Source organism: Ischnura elegans, chromosome 6, assembly GCF_921293095.1.
Source record: "Ischnura elegans chromosome 6, ioIscEleg1.1, whole genome shotgun sequence".
NCBI lineage: Eukaryota > Metazoa > Arthropoda > Insecta > Odonata > Coenagrionidae > Ischnura > Ischnura elegans.
Window position 1 is genome coordinate 60,288,731 of NC_060251.1, and position 21,880 is coordinate 60,310,610.

Below are 21,880 nucleotides of genomic sequence, written 5' to 3' on the forward strand. Positions count from 1 at the left end.
AAGTTGGGATCGCCGCCACATGGCTAACTGGCGAATCGCCGTCATGCCATGGCATTGTAAAACGATTTGACAGATAGAAAATGGTTGTTTATTAAATTTTCATTAGAGTTATCAAATCACAAAAAGCATTTGACTACGCTGAGGGGTTGCTTGGGACTTGGATCATGAGTGATTGATTGGGAGGGACGCTTTATATTTATTTCCACATTCCCCTTTATACAATACACAAGCGGGCTATGTGCCACATACATTTAGGGGCAGGAGATATTATTCGCTTATGATTATACATTTTAGTATTGCTTTCATCATCATCACTGGTCAACAATCCTAGGATTGGTTTGTCGCAGCTCTCCACTCAGTTCTCCTATCAGCTAATCTTTTCAGACCTACGTATTTCTTCTCTTTCACATCTCTCTTTACTTGTTTCATATATTTTGTTCGAGGTCTTCCTTTTCCATTCTTGCCTTCCACTTGTCCTTCGACGATTGTCTTCATCAGGCCATCATGTCTCAAGATGTAGCCTATATTGTAGGTTGTTCCGTCTTCTTATTAAGGTTTTCATGAGGCTTCTCTTCTCTCCTACCCTTCTTAGGACATCCTCGTTACAAACTCGGTCGATCCATTTGATTTATCAATAGAGAAATTTAATTTTATACAATTTTTATTTGATGCACCAAAAAGGTTAATTTATTAGGGATAGGCGAATAGAATAATCTTTGGCGAAATGCGTTTTTAAACCATTGAGATAACTCTAAATTAATAATGTTCTTTGTCGAAGGTAGATGAGTCCATCATTGATGACACGGTTTTTAAACACAAAAATACAAATTCACTTCCTATAAATACCTTTGTGATAATAATGATATTCGCGCTCTTCGTCTATATTTCATATATTACATACACCCGAGAACTTTCGTGGCTGTGACCCTAGAATTATTGAGAGAAATCGAGAGTTTTCTTTCTTAGATTTCGCAGAGAAAAGACCAATTCACGCCTAATCCGATCGACCGAGGTCCTCTGAACTCCACCGTCTCACATATTTACTCCTGTAGTTTCTCGTGGGATAGAAATAGATCGTGGGATGGAAGGGAAGGCAGGCGGAGGATTTGGTAACGCCGAAGTTGGGGAAAGGTTAGCGGGGGAAGAAAAGGAGAAATGGTGGAGTGGGGAGGTGGAGTAGAAAGAAGAGAAAGAGCATGTGTGGAGTAAGACTTTTCTTCTTGTGAGTCTTGTGGACACGAATATTACAAAAGAGAGGATCCTCAATGCAGCTAAGATAGCCGTTTTTGCAGTTGAGGGACAGTAGATTTTCTTGTCCCGCTTGTGTCCCAACTTCGTCGAAATAAATTAGTCTGCTTGAATTGCAGCGGCTCAACCACGAACATTACAAAAGGGGATCCTCAGGACGGCCTCTAAATGTGCTTTCGCCCTCCGAGCATTTAAATGGGATTACAAAAGTCGCCACTCGCGTCGCTGATGGACAAATTGATCCGAGTTTCACGGAGAAATAAGGTGTAATTGGGGGTATTAACGGAAAGTTATACTCATACGATGATATGATCTAACAAATTCGGAACTTTTCAATGCTAATCCTTTGCAATTTCAAACATTTTAGTGCAAAATATTGGAAAAAGTTGATCACATTGCACTCTTCACCGCGCCGCGGACATTTTTGAAAACAGATAAAATTGCGACCTAGGTGGCAACAGAAATGACCCTACTATGGGATGGAATTGGGCCTCCTCTATGCAGTCCCCTTGCGTGCGGAGCCGAGAGCCGCGCTGCGGCTAGCATTGATCACTCGCTAGTTGAGAGATATTCCGCACGTAAGCGTTGTTATCAGCCCGAAAATGTCATCCTTTCCGTCCGCTAAAACTCCTCCCGTTTCATTTTTTGTGTTATGATGCCGATGCCTGTTTTCGTCAACTTGATACTCGATTAACAACTCAATATCATGCGAAAAATTGGGCGATGTATGGTGAAATAAGTATGTTTTAGTTTGAAAATATTTTTAGAGTGCCTACCTAGGATTGGCACTCAAACTTTTGGTTAAAATAGTTGTTAATACTTGGATTAGCAAGCGTAAGAAAATAAAAATGTTAATAGAACTTTTCTGCAGTGCAATAGCTATCTCAGCAGACATTGAGCAAGATTTAGTGAAGGGGGCTCTTATGAGAAGCTGGTATGAGAAATTATTACTGCGTTGCTGTTTTCATGGAGAGGCAGAGACTTCAGTTATTGTAATTTCGACATTTTTATGCATTACAGCCACGATTAAAGAAAACGGCGTTTTTACCCGAATTTGTCTGACACCTACTTGTTTTCGTATCTTAACCATATATGCTCCTACCAGTTTAGAAGGAAAATTACGAATAAAACCTAAAGGTATCTTTTAAAAACCTGCTTACCGAGAACGTTCTTAAAGGATGAATTATTGAATTACCAAGAAGTTTCTTTTTTGTTTAACACTACTTACAAATAGTGTCAAATAAATACAAGACGGAAAGAATTCCTTCTGTTGTTGAATGTTTTCTTTATTTCCGTCGTGAATATTTTTAGCTTAATCACAGCAGAAAGCATTTGTTAAATCCTGAAAGAGTTGGTGTTTGATTGTGGAGTGATGATAGTGGAGATATAAGCGTCAAAAATTACGGTAACTGCGCTTTTCGTACAGCGTATCAAATCCTTTCCATTTTCTAAAAGTATTTTCCACTCTCAGCTAGTTCCGTGTTACGTTTTCTGTTAACGCGAATTTGCATCGTAATGACTTAAAATGCGAATTCTTTCCTTATCCAAACTCTTGTGTCCGTGGTTCGGACTTCTTGAGAAATGTCCTTTCGCTCAATGGGAGATATTTATTCCGGAATGCGGGGACTTATCGCGGAGAAAATCGAGAAACATGATAAACTGAGTTATATGGCCCCGAATTATTGCATGCTACGAGCTAATAAAACCCTCGAAGAGGTTGATAAAAAAACCACGAATTAATCGGCGATTACGTGCGCAAAGGAGTATATTGTTTTTGCAAAACTTGGCCATTAATATCCGGAATAGAATCAAGCATTAGAAGAGCAAAACTAAACGTAACTGCAGTAGTAATTGAACAAGATATGGTTAAGGGGGCTTTTATGGGAAGTATGTATGAGAAATAATTCCTTCGTTGCTGTCATCTAGGAGAAGCATCGTCATTAGCGACAGTGACTGTATTTTGTACTGGATGAGTTTATGTATATTTCATATCTTTCACGCCACTGAGAGTTCAGCTTTACTAAACTAAGCCCTATTCGTTGACGTCCTAGTGAAAAACATTATTTACCAATCATGAACTTAGCGGAGAGAAACAAATACATTTCATCCTGTTATTTATTTGACCTTATGTCAAAAAGGATTAGATGTATGTATTCCATAATTAAATGATTTAACTAAAACACTGTTGCCTCCAGCATGCTTTGAATTTTACCTGATATACTTCAAATAGAAAAGCGAAAATTAATGTGCAAATAATTTCATATGAGCCATTTCCATGTCTAATCCTCCGGTGCATCTTGTAATACTATTGAAATAATATTTTTTTTTAATATTCGAGCGGATATGCATATTTTCATATTGTTTGTTTCATTACACTCTAAATTCCATCTTTCGCTGTTATTTCATTGTTCATCAGCGATTGACTGTTTTTGTCGTGGTAATTTCCTTTTTATGTTTTAAATGTATTTTATCACTTTACGGACGAAAAAATAATATGTAATTAATAGTGTTTTAAATTACCGTTCCCTTTCGACTTACATTTATCCCAATGCTCAAAAATGTCATAATGTATGTTAACAGAAAATCTTAGAATTCTAGCAATTACAAATTAGCAAAGAATATTTAATACATTTTTAAAATTGAGATTTTCCATATTTTCCAGTGCTTTTAATTCGAAAACATTCCTTTCAAATTCTGAAAATCTCCATTCAAGGTTGCAGTCAATACAAATTATTTAGGTGTATAGTATTAAGTAGTAGGTGATTGGTTTGTTGAATTTGAATGGAGAGTATAATAAGTGGAATAAAATTTTAGAGTTTTGGTTCACCACTGTTACTTTAATAGGCTGGATGAGTTTTTATAGACTGGCGACGTTTTCCAGTTCAATTTAACTTCTCGCGAGTCCAAGAGTTACCTAGATGTCTCTGTCGGCGCAGCATCGGCTCCATTCACTCCACCTTCCATTATCACGTACGTGGGAGAAGTGCTCTCTATACCTTACATATTTATCGAGAAACTTAGTGGATCCTGAGTTTGTTTGCCCTCCAAGCTAAGAGGCCGCCTTGGAGCAGTACGTGGTGTGAATTCCTCTTCAGCGCTGTCCAATAAGCTACTCCACGGCCGCCTTTTCCCAATCATCCACTACAAATGCCGTTCACTCTGCGTGATGGGTTAAAAAGCCGGCTGGAATGAGTGCCGTGAGGGAAAAGGCGGAGCAGACCTGTTTGATGTCTGCGTGATATCGACCGTAGTCGCATCGGTTTTAGCTCGCTCTCTTCCCGCCGTTAAAATTTATATATACGTCTACACATACGTGCTAGCTAATACACTTCGGGTAATATGAATAGAAGGAATATTTACCAAGTGACTATCAGACTTTTTAAACCCCCTCCACCCAGCAGAAGCACGTTAGAATCAGCTTAAATTCTTTTTACCCAACAGATTTGTCGAGTGCCCACTTCGCTGGTGCTACCCGAAAAAGTAATTGAGCTATTTTCATTTCTCTGGCTCATCTCAGTGAATTAGATAATATAGAAAATATTTTTAATGATATTTTACGCTTTTATAGCCTCTTGGGATTGTGGCAAGGGATTTTTTATGGTCGGGTACCAGCGGTGAAGTTGTTGAAGCACATGACTTTTTTAAAAAGTCACTGAGACAGGCGAGATATAGGTAGTGAAATGTCTCACGGATTAATGAATAAGAGAGATCAATATTTTCCACAAATTTAATTCATAAGCACGACGCGTTTCGACCGTCAGGTCATTCTCGAGTACAATTTTGTACTTGAGAATTACCTGATGGTCGACATACTTATGATTAGGTATAAGACGCGTCGTTCTTATGAAATAAATTTGTGGAAAACTGCCATCTCTCTTATTTATAAATCTATAAAATTTAATATATGATTCCTACTTGAAATTTTTACTGTATCTGGCTTAAACTTTTCTATTGCCATATCTTACTTTAAAAAACGAATTTTGACAAATATTGTGAACTGGTAACTTTTCTCCCTTATTAACGATATAATTTTTGTTTATATTTGACGGTTTTGAATGTAAGAAATTAACGCTCGCACCGCGATTCGGCCGTGTAGGCCGAATATAGTGCGAACCGATTGCCGAAGTAGTGCGACCAATATCAACGGTATCGTGAGTCATCCAAGTCGTATCTTTTTTCGTACTGCTCGAATCGCAGAGAATCTAGCGTCGACAGTCCGCATCAGTTGGGCGCGGCTCTTCTTCGTTCGGTTGGGGGTAAAAGGAGCCGCGGGGGGAGGGAGCGGGGAGTGGACGCCGCTCCTTTTCGGCCGAGAGTAAAAGTGAAGCGCCGCCAAAGCGATGTCGCAACGCACGAACATTCCCTGCATCCACGGCAGAGGATGGCGTAGCCGCGCCCGGCTCGCGGATCCTCGCCGGCCGATTGATTGATTCCGTCGAACGGACCCCGTCCAACGGCCCATTCAATCACTCGTATGGGATTGGCGTTTATTTCTCCCTTATGTCTTACATCCCATGAAATGGCGCGTGAAAGTGGCTTTCGGATTCACGGAGTAAATGGAAACGAGAGAGATTTTCGGCTGGTGCGTATGGAACCAAGATTAAAATGGCAAAACCGAGATAACGAGATGAGTCTGGTTGGCCTACTACGACGTTAGCATTTGTTACCACGGATTTTATTTCGGTTGAAAGTTTTGATTCCATTCAATTTGATTGAATTAGATATTTTCCCTTTTCCTGACCTCTATGTGTCATTTGAAAATTGAATTTTGGAGTGTAGGTCTTAAAATTGAAATGAAAGTTTTGCCGATGTTTCGGTCTATTTTTAGACCATATTCAGGGTTTGAAATGTAAATGAGTAGTATATAATTTGATGCATTAAATAATAAATGGTTGCAACACTGTTTTGACATTAATTTTTTGTTTTTATAATATTGTGAAACAATATTGTTTTAAACATTTACTATGTTTGTACATTAAAATTATGTACTCATTTTTATTTCAAACCCTGATGATGGTTCATTGATGATCCGAAACGTCGACAAAATTTGTAATTCAATATTAAGGCTCTCACTCCAAGATTCAGAATTAATATTAAATTTGATGCTCACGAGAAGGGAGAAGTATCAGGACTGAAATAAAATCTATCCATTTTGCTAAAGTTTACTATCTTATTTAGTAATATCGAAGTTAGGGTTTCATTGTTAGCCTCAGCTTTTGGTTCCTACGCAGCGGTAAGCGATCTTCTATACGTTTGCGTAGAGTTCGAATTTAAACGCTGAGAATAACGTCGTGATCGAATTTCTGTATTCCGTAGAAATAGCCGACTTTAGAAAAACTGAAATATTCTCAGCTATTAACTTAAAAATAGAAAAAGAATTGATTTTCAGAAAAAAATGATCTTAATGCCATTGTTAAAAAAACAGTAGGAAGTGAGTAATCAATCATTCCTCCTCGAAAAAATGCTAGATGTAAATATATTGAATGAGTAAAAAATCAGGTCCTACTATTGACTCATTATAGTCATCTTTCGGAAAATTATGATTAACAATTGATCTTTTTCCATCAAATTTTATCAGAACCTCAGACGATGCATCTTTTCCATATGATTTATATTAATGAGCGGTCAATCAAAGAATGTTTTGTAGCATGCTTGGGGCTATGGTCCATATTTTTCGTGGTGATTCTGGTTGAATACCTTTCTTCCGAGGAAATGGTGCGTAGCTGAACGTTATGAGTGATGGAGCAGTCCGCTATACAGAGGAAATAGTCTATTTCCCTTAAATATGAGAAATTGAAATGCTCTTCAGCATCAGCTTAAAAACATATATACTGATGGTTTTACAGAAAGGCTTTTGCCATTGTTATGTTGCTACTTGTTGCAATGGAATGATTCTTAGCTTCTCTGATGTAACACCCATGCTTAATGAAATTTGTCATTATAAAAAAAATAAATACTTTAGTCTTTTGTATTTTGACTCATTAGATTAATTTATACTCTGCAAATTAATTTATCTCATTGATCCTTACCAAAGACTTTGTTCCAGCCCTTACTTTATTTAACTTAAATTTGACGTGAATTATTTCCTGATTGTCAATTAAGGCTGAAAGAAACCTCCCTGACACCTTTCTGCGAAGCGGACGTTACTCATCGAATGTCTTTTGTTTTGTATTATTGGAATTTCTATCTTTTCTCAAACTATTGTGACGGTGAAAATTAAATTTTAATTTTAATTAAAAATTTTCAATTTAAGTGAAAATTTGGGGGCAGTGATTTAATTACTCTAAATGAATACCTCCCTGCTCTTCCTACGACCGGTGTATCTATATATAAATAATTCGATGTGTGTTTTTCTGTCCGCTATGCGTTTCCATACAGCCGAACGGATTGCAACCAAAGTTAATTTATCGGTGCATCTCATGCTCCCAATCCCCGTAATGCTACTTTCGGTCGCGTCTGACGCGCCTTTTGCGTCGTAATCTCGTTACTGTTTATTGCGTTACGTCATACTACTTCTGTGGTTAGGCATCCTGCCGGGTAGGCACACGTCTTGACACGCTCTAGGAGAAAACATTAAAATTCTTTATGACTATGAAATCTGATTTCCATATTTCCCACTTCTACGGCTGCTATCCTTCCGAGCAACGTCGGGTTGCCCGATTGTGATAAATAAAGAGAATATCATATTCGATCGTAAACGACAGTTAATAAAATCTCCGGTATAGTTGGATTACGTCAACCGACCTCGATACCGCTGGAAGAGTATTTCTGAACTTTCGGATTGTTTGTTAATGCTTCCCTCAGACCTTTAGGTCCGGTGGCTTGGTCTGTGACGTTGTCGCAACATCCGTCCACAGGGCCGTGTTTATTGACGCATGGTTGTAACGTGAGCTCTAAAGTCTGCTCTCTTTTTTTTAATTCCCAGCATATGATGCGCATTTGGAATTTTTAGACCAGTTTGATACTCCCTCATGTCTTCCATTCTCACTCTCATCCCTATCTTTAGGAATGGCTTAAAAGGGAAACCTACATTCTGCGTATCACATATTTTTTTAAATGGTAGGTTTCTCTGGAAATGCGTTACATAATTGAGAAAATAAAGGAGGAGGAATCGGTAAAAGTAATACCAAATCGTAATAAAACTAAAATATCCATTTTGACCAGAGTAGGGAAACCTGTTTTTAGCGTTTCACATATTTTTTTTAAGTGGTGGATTTTCAATTTAGAAACAATGAATAATTGAAAGAAAATATAGGAGGAGGGGTCGGTAAAAGTATGCCAAGTCATAATAAACATAAACTTTCCATTTAATGAGTTGATAATATTTGATGCTCTTAACTGGAAAAAATATGCCGCCGTATCAGAATTCTCTATACATTTTTTTATGTATTGGTCTCCACATTCTTTCGATGAACATTTTTTTCACATGCTGTCGTATTTTTAGATAAAAATATTGATATTATCATAGTAAAAACGTCGTTTTTGTTCATATATTAGTGAAATCAAATACAGAAATGCTATTAAAAGCATCAAACTATATTTTGGCGCAATTTGGATGAGTTTGAGGGTTTCCTCAGGATCGAACGGCGGATAATACTTTCTTTCTCCTTCAAAAATGTTTTTGGTACAAAATAAATTCCCAGCTTAGATAAAATCGTTTATACATGATATTCACTGTGTTGCGGTGGCCTTGCTAGCATCGGATTGGCTACCGTCATAAGGTTCTTGTGTTCGAAACCTGAATGAAGCCTTTGGACACCCCAACGAAATCCGTGATATGCTTTGATCCGTGATTAGGTGGCTCCGGGAAAGGAACTCATTCAATTCATGTGTGAAATTCACACGCCTGAGTCTTTAACGACGTCCACCCTCACCCATCCTAACTAAACATCACAATAAAACATTTTGTGACGGTTTAATATAAAGAAGTAGCATGCGCTGCATCAGACTCGTAGTGATTACGAAATGCATTTACTTCTTTGTTGTAATTCCAAGGTTGGTTCAAGAAACGCATTGTGTGCCATTTGAATAATTATGTCAAAATTTACTCTCCTAATTTTAATTTATCACCTACAGCCGCCAAAAATAGGCATTCTGACCTACGTTTTCCGTCAGTTCTGGAAAATCTGCATTTGCGGGTCACAGATCCTCAGGAAAACAAGTGACTTAGCACATAAGAGCTTTTTTTAGCTCATTAGAATTTATGCTAGAATTTATTTGTGGTTATGCCAAAAAACTGAGACCAAGTTCGTCATCCTGTGAGAATTATTATTAAGATTCCATCCCATTGCTGGACTAACGTAATAGTAGTCCAATACCGGAGTACTATTTGTTATTTGGGAATTAATGGTGTAATGTAAGTCTTATAATGTCACCTACAAGAATAATGCACTACGGTCGGCTAAAGTTGATGGAAACAGTTTTAATTTAAATATTAAAAGATTGAATAATCTACATTTTCTCTATCTTTGTCTGAAATATTTGTTTTGAACCGCTCACTCGCGAGCCTTCCCCATAATGCGCCATCCGAGGTTGAAAATTCTGGGTGCTGTGAACCGTTCTCATTCGACCTCGCTTTCCGAATAATTGGTTAATCACAGATCGGCTCGTAACGCAATGGGGATTGGCGGATGATTATAAATCGGTTATTCGCCGGATATGATGTCACCGCCAACTGGACGTCGCGACGGGGGAACAAGGGGTGTGGGTGAGAGTATGGGAGGAGGGGTAGGGGTGGGAGAGTCGCGGGTTTGAGGCGGGGACTTTGGTGTGGGTAGCGTTCCGGAATAAACAGAGATGAGCACTTTGCCTCTGGCAACGGGCAAGGGTTTAAAAATAACGGTGGGGATGCGGGCACGTCGGCGACCAGGCCGCGATTTTCAAAGGATAGCCTCTCGGAAGATCAGGGCAGGCCCCAGCCAACGAATGAGGGGATCAGGGGAGGAGGATTTCTCCCCATGCAAACGACAGACATTTATTCGTTCAGGGGGTTTTGGAATGGAAACCAAAGAGGAGAAGCGCGCGTGCATATTTTTCTGTAACCGCCTTTGGTGGCTTTATTATCCTTCAGTGTCCACGGTGATCCATGCAATCAGGATTTCCTACCCCTGCTTACCATGGTGTATTTGGGTCAAGTATATCTTTGGGCGTAAGTTTACGTAATCGCGTTGCACCCCAAGGTTTTCCCCCACTCTGATGCTATAGATATTGATGAATGGGACTTATGTTCTTGATGATGTCTATTCAGGAATATTTCACCCGAGCGTTTGAAAAATAAATATAAATTGGCCTCGATGTGTGTTGATGGACGTATATTTATAGAAAATGCGTTCAAGTGGGAATATTTATTTCTCCATTCTGAAGAAAGTGCCTGCCTCTATTCCGTTCGTGCCTTCACTAAGGGTTTACAGATGTGGTTATAATCCTCTTGTTTTGCGTATAAATGTTTGGTCCTTTGTTTCAAATATTCAAACGCTGTACGTGATAAAATTCAAAGATAAGTACTCGGAATGGTGATGAGTGAATGTGAAGGAAAGTTTTAATATGGAATTTACTCCGCTTCTTCGTTTAAAAACTACGTGATTTTAGACATTATTTGTTCTTCTTCAAATGTTTTGGATCTTTTGGCGTTTCCTGTGACCAGTCTTGTTATTTTTCTGTTTTTTATTTCATTTCATTTTGTATTTTGCAAAGGTCGATGTATTTGTCTTCACTTACAATTAGAGTTTATCCTAGATGTGGATTACATCATCTCGTAATCTTGTTGAAAAAACTTATTTTGGCCCTCTCCACCAAGTCTTACTGAAAACTGTAGAGGTGCAGTATTTTATTGTATGGTACTCCTTTATGCATATAATGCTTTTTCAAGTAAGTGTTAAATTTCATGGATCGCCTTTGATTGGCTGGTCTAGTACGGAAAGAAATTTAGGACGTGTTAAGCGAGATGACGGAAAGTATTCTTCCTGTCGTCTTCCCAGGCTCATGGTGAAGTTTCGTTTTTGTAAGTCATTCTCGTTGCAGTGATGATTAACTCAAGTGCATCCCTTGTAGGGAAGGAAAGTGTGTCAAGGTTTATGTGCCTTTTGCGATCATCATTTGTGGAATAACCCTTGGCAAATGTTAAGTTTAGTCAACTCAAAGAATTGAGCTGACTTGGTCGCTCCGAGCAGATGTGAGGCTTAGTTTGAGCGTTCAAATCAGCTATTCGTGTTTTCGTGTTATTTGAACTTTTATCCGTGAAAAAAATTTGTGTAGTTTAACTCATACTTGAAAGGCAAATGTATTTTTTTATAAACTGTGTTTCTGTAATGACAATAGATGACGTATACTCTTGCTCCGGAATCGTTTCAATTGATTGGCAAACGGAGAGTTGTTGGATATAGCCCTTCATTATACTAAAATCACTAATATCTCCTAAATTCTTATTGAGTTCGCCTCTTCCTTTTTAATAGCTTCATTATTGCAAATGTCTCATTGAATTTTAATTAAATGATGTAGTTATTCAGCACTTACGTGAAATTTTTAATTTTCCTATTTCTTATCGGGAAAACAAACTAAATATTTTTCAGCATTATGTCATTCAGTTTTACACCTCATAATGGAAGCTGCTACTATTGTCTTTCATTTTTGTGTGAAAATCGGTTACATTATTATTATTGTATACAATGAATGTAAGATACATTTTGGAATACGGGAACTCATTTCGTTGTTTTTAAAATTAACATTCCACGGCCATGGAGAAGGAAAAAAAAACAAGTTCGTGGTATCATATTCTGCTCTATAGATTTGCGTCATAAATGCTGCAGTATTTCTTAGTGTTTTCATTTAAAGGTGGATGACCACAATAGATATTATCGTGGCCTTTACTCCCCGAGCTTTGAGCTTATGCGAAGGCAGTGGGTCCCCTTATGGAGGAATAATGTTATAAGAATACGTATGGGTCGCGCCTGGCGAGTGTGAATCTAGAGCGAGCTTGCTATTACAGGACCTAATCTTGGGATTACGTTGAGCAGAGCAAGGACTTTCGCCGTAACATCTCGGGGCATTTCTCGAGGAGAGCCGTCTAATATAAAGCTAAGGAGACTCATCTTGCCTCCTTCGAATGGTGCTCCCATTCCATCTGCCTGACTGCGCTATAGTCTAGGCGTGGGCGCCTATGGATGTTACGCTGCTGTAGGGCGGGGATGCAGTGCTCAGATCCCATTCGTCTCACAAGTGAACTTCTACATTCTACCCGGGTAACCGACTCAATAGGCGTGCGGAGGGAGGTGATAGATCTACACCCATTTGCTTTCAAAATAAACTTAATTAAATTTTATTTGCAAGTGATTTGACTCCATGAATTCAGTTCGAGCTAGCATCGATGAAAGTAATTTATTTTTTCGGGTAAAAACCCAATTCCCATGTATATAATTGCTCGGCAAAATGTCTTCCTTGTTTTTTGGTTTAGGTACGATCTGGAAATATACTGATATCATAATCTCCGTATCCCTCTACAAAATATCATTTCTTTATTGCTCAAGCAATCGTAAGCAATGAAGTCCCTAAAGAGGCTGCACTGTGACTAAGCAACTCATAGCAGGCCTTTCATTTCAGCAGCGCGTAAGTATTGTTTAAAATTATTTCTTTCGCCGATATGCATCAGTCAACGTTAAAAATCAAAGGTTTGATTCTCAAATCAATATATTTTCGGAACAAAGTTTCTTGCCTGTGTCACATGTGTGTTCTAATTTTTTATTAATTTTTTTCTGCACAGAGGTACATTTTTCGCCTAAGTAACTTGTGAATTAGAAGTCTAATTCCCAATAAATTATAGAGAACTAACTACATTTACTTTGAATGATATTCGAAAGAGCAAATTTTATCAACTGCTTGGAAATTACTTGTACTTTATTTCTCTATGAAAGTAGCTCACAAGTTAGTACTATGCTGCTTCGAGTTGAATTTGCGCAAAATCAACGCAAAATGGGATAATTATTGTCCATAGTAAGCGAGGCATTCGTGAGTTTGTTTTTCAAAGGCAAATGAATCCTCGAATGTTTGCTGGAGAAAGCACATATGCTCTCTCGAACATGGATATTTGCGTTGAATTTCGGGTGTTGATCATACCAGTAAATCGACATTGCTGGGCGTTTCCGGCTACTTTTTGGGCTGGTAATCGTTCCCTCGTGGAGTTTTGTGTATTGATATATATTCAATTAACTCTGTTGAATACCACCATCTTCATTTGATCGGAATAATACCATTCCATGACTGTACAGAACACTATCCATTCACTTCCAATGTCTCTTAATTTCCTCTAACACTTTGCATTCCTCACCCACCATGTCTAGCACTTCCATGTTTATTTTCTCACCGTCCATATCACTTAATCCGCTCTCCTCCATACCCACGAATAGAAAGTCTCCGGTCTCGTGCACCGCCATCAGTGGCGGTGGGGTAAAGCCGCCAGATGTTAATCCTGGGGTCGCGAGTTCGAATCACGTCTAGCTGGGTTTTCACCATTAGGTCTTTTTTCAGTGCGCATGTCCAATGGAGAGGGCTGAACCTAATTTCGCTTGGTAAATTAAGACATGATTATTTTTATTATTATCCTTAATATCCACGCAGGATTTGGGCAGTTTCTGAATTATTATCCTTCTTCAGCGTCCACATTTCTACCCTTCCATAGCAGACCAGTGCAATCCTTATCTTTACATTCCTACACAATTCTACCATAAAAAAACAAATCATTACCACCTCTTTTGACGTCAGTGTGGTATCTGGAGGGGGAGACCGACAGCTACGGTCATTTGCGAAATGGGGTAGGATAAGGATGGAATGGTGGAGAGAAACACGACCTCGCATACTTGACAGACGCCATGGGAACCACGGATTAACGTCCCATCCGATGGACGGAGTGTTGTACTTGAAGTGCCCCCAAAAAGCACCAAAGCAGGCTTCGGGTAGTCTCTAAATCATTATCATTCCTCTATGTACTCGTTTCTGCCCTGTACATAGCAAACCAATGCGATCCTTATCTTAAAATTCATGCATAATTCTACTCTACATAACTTCCTGCAAATCATAAAAAGCCCCCACTAAAAAGACGTCACTATTCTCTTTCTTTATTGCTATATTAATAACTGATAATATCGGACGCATCTGTGAGGACACGAGGTGGGGATGGTGTAAAAGTTGCTTCGCGGCCAGTTCCGCAGTTCTTTGAATAAATTTCCTCCCATAAAGCACGGTGTGAGAGCGTGGTATTAATAATTTAGTTCGCCTCGGGACTTGTCATCTGTGGAGGGGAAGGGCCGGGAACACATCCCGAGAAATAAGCCCCTTTCTCTCTCGCTCTGAAATTTTGGCACCGCCTCAGCTTGCATAATACGCGCACATTTTCTTTTATTCGACGGAGCGGGTCCTGCCATACGACCAACTAGGAATGAACTGAATGCGGCACTTCATTCCTCGTTCGTTCTTCCCCCGCCCCGTCGCTAACCCTGCAAAGGACCTGTGAACGAATGGATCTCCCCCTTTAACAATCACGCCTGCCGATCTGTTTTTTTTCCTCCCCTCATTATTTTTTTAGTCTTCATTTCTTTCTCAACAGACAGGCTGCAAATCAAGCAGCCTTCTGTCAACTGGAACACTGGTAGCGGAGATGTTTCATTAGATTTGTCGAAAGCATGATTAATGCGAAAAGTTATGAAAGATAAGGTGGAAGGAAACGTTGGAGATAAGATTTTTAATACCAGTGGACAACATTTGTTGAATCCTTTCATTTTTAGACGCATTCTCCCCTCTTACACTGAACCTTTACCGAACAATGCTAGCCGTTGCCTGGTACCCTTCCCGCCCCACCTTACATCCCGTTACCTAGAGTCCCTAGTATTCTTCCTCCCTTCTTCATCTGTTCCAAGTATTTTTCCTTGTCCTTCTTTGGGGGGTATTTTCCATCATTTTTTTATCTCCACTTGGGCTATAGTTTCATAAGAGAAGGGTAAGAGAAGGTGCGTGCTCAATGATGAAATAAGTGATAAGTATCCCAATTACTATATTCATTCCCTTAAGAGTTCTCTTCTACATCGATTTTCAGCGAATATCCGAGGTCTCGGTACAAATATCCCCCGAAAGATGCTAAAGTGTGATCTTCTGATACAGGGTGTTTAATGGTTAGGTTTTTTTGTATTTATCGCATAATTAGTCTTATGAAATGAACTATCCCCTCTGGTTTACAATAGTTCAATGTTCCTTTTCTTTAAAGACAATAATTAAAAAGGCATGGAACTTTTTTTCACAGAATTTATTTTAGTCGGCCTGTTTCGTCGAAAAGGTATGCATTTTCTCAATGCAAAGCCTGAAACCATCGAGTTTTCCTTTTCTTTTCCTATTCTTCGATATATCTCTTTTCTCACCCTATCCGTCGAATCATTTTTAAGTACCCGATTCATCTAAGGTATGTTCTATTTTGTCCAAATAAATACCCGCGTGTTATTTAACGTGACACTTTTTTTGTTTTTTTTTTTGTGATTTCTATGATTAGAAATTTGTGCAATTCGCGTTTCAATCTTGCATCAAAATATATAACGAGTAATTCCTTTGAATCCTTTTTAAGAAACTTGGCCCACTAGTCCCACTTGCTTCAGCGCCAGTGTCGCCAAGCACGACGATGTACTACCACTTCATCGCCGTCGGGATACTTTGTTCTCTCAAAATCCTCCCGCTGCAGCTCTGTCCGCGGTTGTCAATAGACGGAACGAACCCCCTGCAAACTGCGGCGCAAAGATGTTTATCGAGCGGATGATGCTCGTGTGTTTTCGTATCGGACGAGTGTTTGTCAGCCAGCGTGGACGCGAGTCCAGTCGGTTGTGCTGTGACGATCGCTGTGTTCACCGTCTCGTCTCCCTTTCGCCATTCAAGCCCCGCAAACTCTCACAATCCCTCCCTTCCTCTCGCCCTGCTCTTGAAAGATTGTTCAGACTTTTTTATCCAGAGATTGCATCACAACCTCTCGAAATATCGTCTTTTGTCTTTTTTCATGACAAATCATCCTTTGAAACTTAAATGATTCTGTTGAAATTTTCAGGGTACAGACAGTAGACCTTTTTAAATATAAGCTTGAATCTCTAAGGAATGCTTCATTCTTCTCTGAATATCGCTAAGAAAGTCACACAAAATATCGAAACCGGTGAGTTGAGTTTTGGTCGATTGTTCGATAAAGATTTTTTCACAGATTTTTCTCTGATGGTGCTTCAGACTTTAACTGTGTGTGATGTTATTTTAACATTCATAATAAAAAAAGCTTTGAGGATCTATGTGTAAAATTAATTGTATCTAATAGCATCTAAACGTTTTAAATATATGCTTGAAACTTTGTGTAAGGAATACTGTGTCATTCTCGGCAGAGTCTCTAATTTATCGAAACCGGTTAATTTACCTCTGGTTTTAGGTAAAGATTTTTTTCAGATTTTGCTGCTAATAGTGTTGAGAGAAAAGAGAAAATATATATAATGTAATAAGCTTCATCTGAGGGTTGTGTTATATTAACGTTTGTTAGAAAACATCCTTGCGAATCCATCTACAAAATTAATTATAGGTAGTAGTATCTTCTCACTTGCATCAGATCACCTTTTATTATTTAACGTGAAATTAAAAAACTCACTAAAAACACTTTCTAAGCTGGAAAAAGATCGCCCAACGTGGGGCTCGAACCCACGACCCTGAGATTAAGAGTCTCATGCTCTACCGACTGAGCTAGCCGGGCTGTTGCCATCTATTGGAGGATTAACTTTTCTTGAAACTTGATACTCAAAGTTGTTCTAACAAAATTTGGACTTCTCGATGAATTCCATTCGTACCTTTAACTTTTATTTTAGACTTGAAAAATGTCTTTACTTACATGCGTCAACTTTTAACCCTCAATTTTGGCCAATATCCATTTTTTTCATTGGTAGAATTTCTCCATTGTTTTTTCTCTGTCTCTCGGTGTTAGTGCATTTCAAATCTCTCCCCTTTTGGTCCCGAGGGCGTTCAGAAAATTAAGTCGTCTCACTCTCTATCTCTCATCTATCTCCAACCCCCTTCTCTGTATACTCGGTGTCATCTATGTTTGCCCCAGGGGACAGTGTTCCAAGTTCCCTCTCGTTTCGCAAGGGTGCTACCCCTTCGTCTCTGAGGGATTGCGCAAGGGTCTGTTTTCATTTGCGCGTCCCATACGCCCTCTCTCCACTACCCCCTGTTAAAAATTAGTGTTTGCAACAGCGGAGATGTGTGTGTCCGATGAGGAATGCTTCGCTGTCTCAACATTAGAGTTGAATGGCCTCATCGGAAACTTTCGTATTCATTTCTCATCTCATCTCATAAAAGTCAATCCTGTGTAGTTAGATAAATGCCTTAACATTCTTTATTACTTTATAATGCGGCAAACCATCGTCCTAAACATTGATTTATCCTTTCAGTTGCGGAAAGCCAAGATGATATAGAACTACGGTTGTTTTAGACTGCGTTACATTGATACTAGCGACATAAGGTTGCGAAAGAAACTCTAAACACGTGCCTTTTTGCCTTTCTTTTTACCTTTCCAACATATATATATATATACCCTTTCCATCATTGTGGAGACAGCAAAAAAGATGGAATGGAAATTGACTGCGTGAGTAGCAGCTTTAACGGTCCCTGAAAAGCTATCGCCGACATTATCCCTTTGAGGAAAGGAAGGGAAAAAGCGATAGAATGATTTTAGTAATTTCTTCAGGATTCCCGTGGATTCAGGCTATCCACATGTTCATTCACTCAACTCTTTTCCAACATGCCTTCATCGTACATTTGTACCAGGTAACGTCACTATGACGTACTCAATTACAAATTTGGGACTTTGCTAACATTTTTCCCTTGCGGTAACCGTAGTTCGTCTCGCGATTAAGCCACCCCAGTCGCAAGAATCAGAAACTACCCCATTCCGTCTGCATCCCAGACGCTTGTTTCGATCGGTTTTCAGCGGTCCTCCACGAAAACCCGAATGATTTGCACGGCCGGGAGGGCTTTGAAAGTATTGCGCTATTCCGGGATTTTCGCCGTAAAAAAACCCTTGGCTGTAATTCCCTCCCAGTCGAGTAATACTACACGTCCCCCTCCTTCCACGGCGGCGGCGTCGTCTGGCTGGAATTTCTTCCGCAAGCGAGGCTCGTCCGTTTCTTTTTTTTGTAGTCGAGCGATCGCGGCGGCCAAGTGCATTTCGACAGAGGAAGTAGGAAGCAAAAAGGAAGCAGGACACGCTGCGACACTGTGTCTTAACTGGTGTTCCGAGGGAAAATCAATGTTCCTTTGAGCTGCAAAACAGCCAGTATCTCGGAAATGCAGCCACCTTTCCCTGTGACGCTTGGTGAATTTCACTTATTTCTTCAGCTTGTGGCATATCCGTTTCCTGCTAATTATTCTGAGAATGCATTTTTCTGCGGCCCTGTATTTTGGGTTAAGTGGTGCTATTTCTTCACAATTTTCCGGCCGCAACTTGATAGTGGAGGTTGATAGATTTTACGGTGGTGGTTGCTAAATAAGTGAGTATTCACATAACTTATAGGATTTGGTCATCCTAAATTGCTTGTGTTTTATGCGTATGATCTACGTTGAATCCCTTCTTGATGATTACCTTTGCTAAAAAAACGGAATTATGCGATTTTCTGATGATGATATGACCGTATCTGAACTTTTGAACTGATTGGTTAACGGAAATTGCAGTTTTTATGTGCATTAGAGTATGATGAAATCACAGAGAAGAGAAATAAATCCTGATCAGACGGTCCTCGATGATTTTCGGAAAAGTAAATGAAAATTATTCCTTCCGCAACAGTATTTCGGAAGTGTATGAACGGTTTTCTCTTCTTTTGCCCCTCTTTTTCTCGCTGTGCCCTAACTTGCCGGGAATGTAGCATATAATTATAGATACTTAAAACACACTTGAAAGACACAAAATATTTTTCGTTTACTTCACAAAAAAATTCTTGTTTTAATCTTTTAATTATACTGAAATTGCTTAATATTTGCATCGTATATTATCGTTAAATTTCATACCAGTGTGTGTATTTTTTCGGTCAAGAGAAACCAGGAAAAGTGTGGTACCCTTTGCTTCAGATGGGAAATAAGTTGTAATTTCGCTCTTTCCCATTAATTTAAGCCCGTATATTCCCCAAAAATCGTAAGGATTTAATTTTTATCGCTCGCATGTAAAATTAAAACGTCATTAATGCATTCATGCTTTTATGGAGTATCCATTGCGGCTGGACGAAAGCTAAATCTCCCGTGCTTGCTCGTAGGAGAGACACAGCGACGCGGCGAATATCCGATGCCGGAGGAAGGACTTCGCGAAAGAACGTGGATGGGGTAACGTGAAGACGAGAATGGAAAGAAAAAATGAAACGAGAGAAAAATAGCGCTTGAAACGGATTGCAGAGGAAGCAAATCGCCCCCTTTTGTGCGCGAATAAAAGAAACGTGGATGGATATCTCCTGGGGATGGGAAAGCCACGGGATCGCGCAGAGGGATCTTTTCAAAGAGGAAGCTATTGTGAACGTGCATGCTAAAGCCTCAGAGTCACGGCTGCACTACGGCTCAACTTAACTTCAGGGTCTCCGTTGAATTCCTAGATATTTTTTCCTGGCTGAGAGCATATACAATGAGGGCTTTTCGGACGGACATGTCCGATTTATTTTCGCCATTATTGTACTTTTTCGACAAGAAAATGTTTGCGTGCGTGTATGCGTACTTTTGAAATTTCAAGCACTTTTCACAAATCTTTCTAATACTACCGTATATTCCACTCATGTTGGCCAGCGGATATTAATGGCAGTTCATTCTTGGGAGAGTCTCCAAGAACTGAGCACAATTGGGAAATAATCTAAAAAAATCCTACAAAAAGTGGCGGAGTCACGACTACACTACGACTCAACTTATCTCCAGGGTCTTCGTTGAATTCCTGTATATTTATTGTGGCTGAGAGTATATGCAATGAGGGCGTTTTGGAGGAACGTGTCCGCTTTATTTTTGCCTTTATTGTATTTTTTTTCGGAAAGAAAATTTTCGCGAGTACTTGTACGTGACATTCCGAAATTTGTAGCAGACGTCATATATTTCTATTACTACACTAAATGTTTCAGTCATGTGGGCCACCGGATATAATTGGCTGCTGCATTGTTAGGAATATTTGAACTGAACCTAATTGGGAAATAACCATAATGATTCCAAGAGAAAGTTGCCTAAACGGTCACGCATCCATGATATTTGTCGATTACTGTATTACGGTGTATTGTTACAGTGCATATTTTCTTTAAATAGAATATAACGATTTCGAGCATTGTCCCTCTCTCATGCACTTATCCCGATCACATTACCTAAGCCATCGTCTCTCGTTCCGCTGCTGAAGTTGTAATCACACCTTCCCCCGGGATTGAGATCAAGGAAAATATTTACGATGTGTGTTCAGAAAATAACGTGAAATAAAGTTTTAATTTTCTTGTGAGTCCGGGTGTCAAACATTTTATTACGTTGGTATAAGTGCCCCTGAAGTATGATAAAATTTTCAGCTGTAATAATTGCCTACTTTGTCTGTGGCAGCCGCTAATGTTAGACGCGTTTTCATGAGCTCGGCGATTTTCGTCTCATACTTAATTGCTTGCACGTGAATTTTAGACCAAAACAATACTGCAATGATGACTTAACGATGATGACCTATCATATGCAGTGTTATCAAATTTTAATGACCAAAGTGGTATTTAAATGATATCACTTTTAAATTATCTAAGGGACGGAAACGTTAAGGTGAAATCGGTGATCTAAAATTAATCTTTCTTAGAATAAAAAATTGCATTAAGCTTCTCGGTTTAAGGTGGCTCATCAGAGGATCAATACAACAATCCAACCCTCATCTTTCTCATCTCGCCCCTTCTTTCCCTATTCCCAGATTCTTTTAGTACTGGGAATGAGTGTGGGAGTAATAATGAAGATATAAACAAACGGAATTCCCCCTTGCCGTTTATAGCGCGAGTAAATTCTCGGCGATGGGACGTTTTTACTCGCGGGAAAGGTAGAACGAGAGAGATATAAAGGCTGGAGAGAAATGGTGGAGCTGGAAGAGAGTTTGGCCGGGGAAGTAGAAATGGGCTCCCCAGGGCATGCCGGGAAAAAATGGGACGAAGTGGACTATCATATAATACGAACCATGTGAAATAGAGGTCGGTCTTTCGTGAGTGAACGATTCTTTGGTGTGAATAGACCTCCTAAGCAAAAATAAATACCTTAGTTGTTTCGACGGTCGCCCCCGGAAATTACTTGCCATCGAAGTGGTAAAAAGTGGGGATAAAAATCAACCTGAATTTTAGTACAAAATTGATAGCTGCTATATCGGAGGTATTCCGTACGTTTCTTCACTAATTAGGTCTTGCAATATGATTGTCGTCGGTTCGTCGACTATCGATATTAGACGCACTCAGTCTTTCCCTTGGATCGTTATGAAACAAAAACGTTGTTCATTTAACCTAGAAGATGTGCTCTCTGCGTTCTAATATCTATTTACTGCAACTCATATACGAATCTCTTTCTGAATTAAAATCAAATATCTTACGCAATATAATCGATATGTGACAGACAAAGTCAA

At 39.3% G+C, this 21,880-nt stretch overlaps 1 protein-coding gene and 1 non-coding gene across 28 annotated transcripts in view; one reads left to right on the forward strand and one right to left on the reverse strand.

Moving 5' to 3' along the window:
• Nucleotides 1-21,880, forward strand: part of LOC124160805 (ankyrin-3) — a 684,504-nt gene that overhangs the window by 348,470 nt on the left and 314,154 nt on the right. The window lies entirely within an intron of this gene.
• Trnak-cuu lies at nt 16,924-16,996 on the reverse strand. Its single transcript has one exon. It is a non-coding gene; the product is annotated as a tRNA-Lys (tRNA).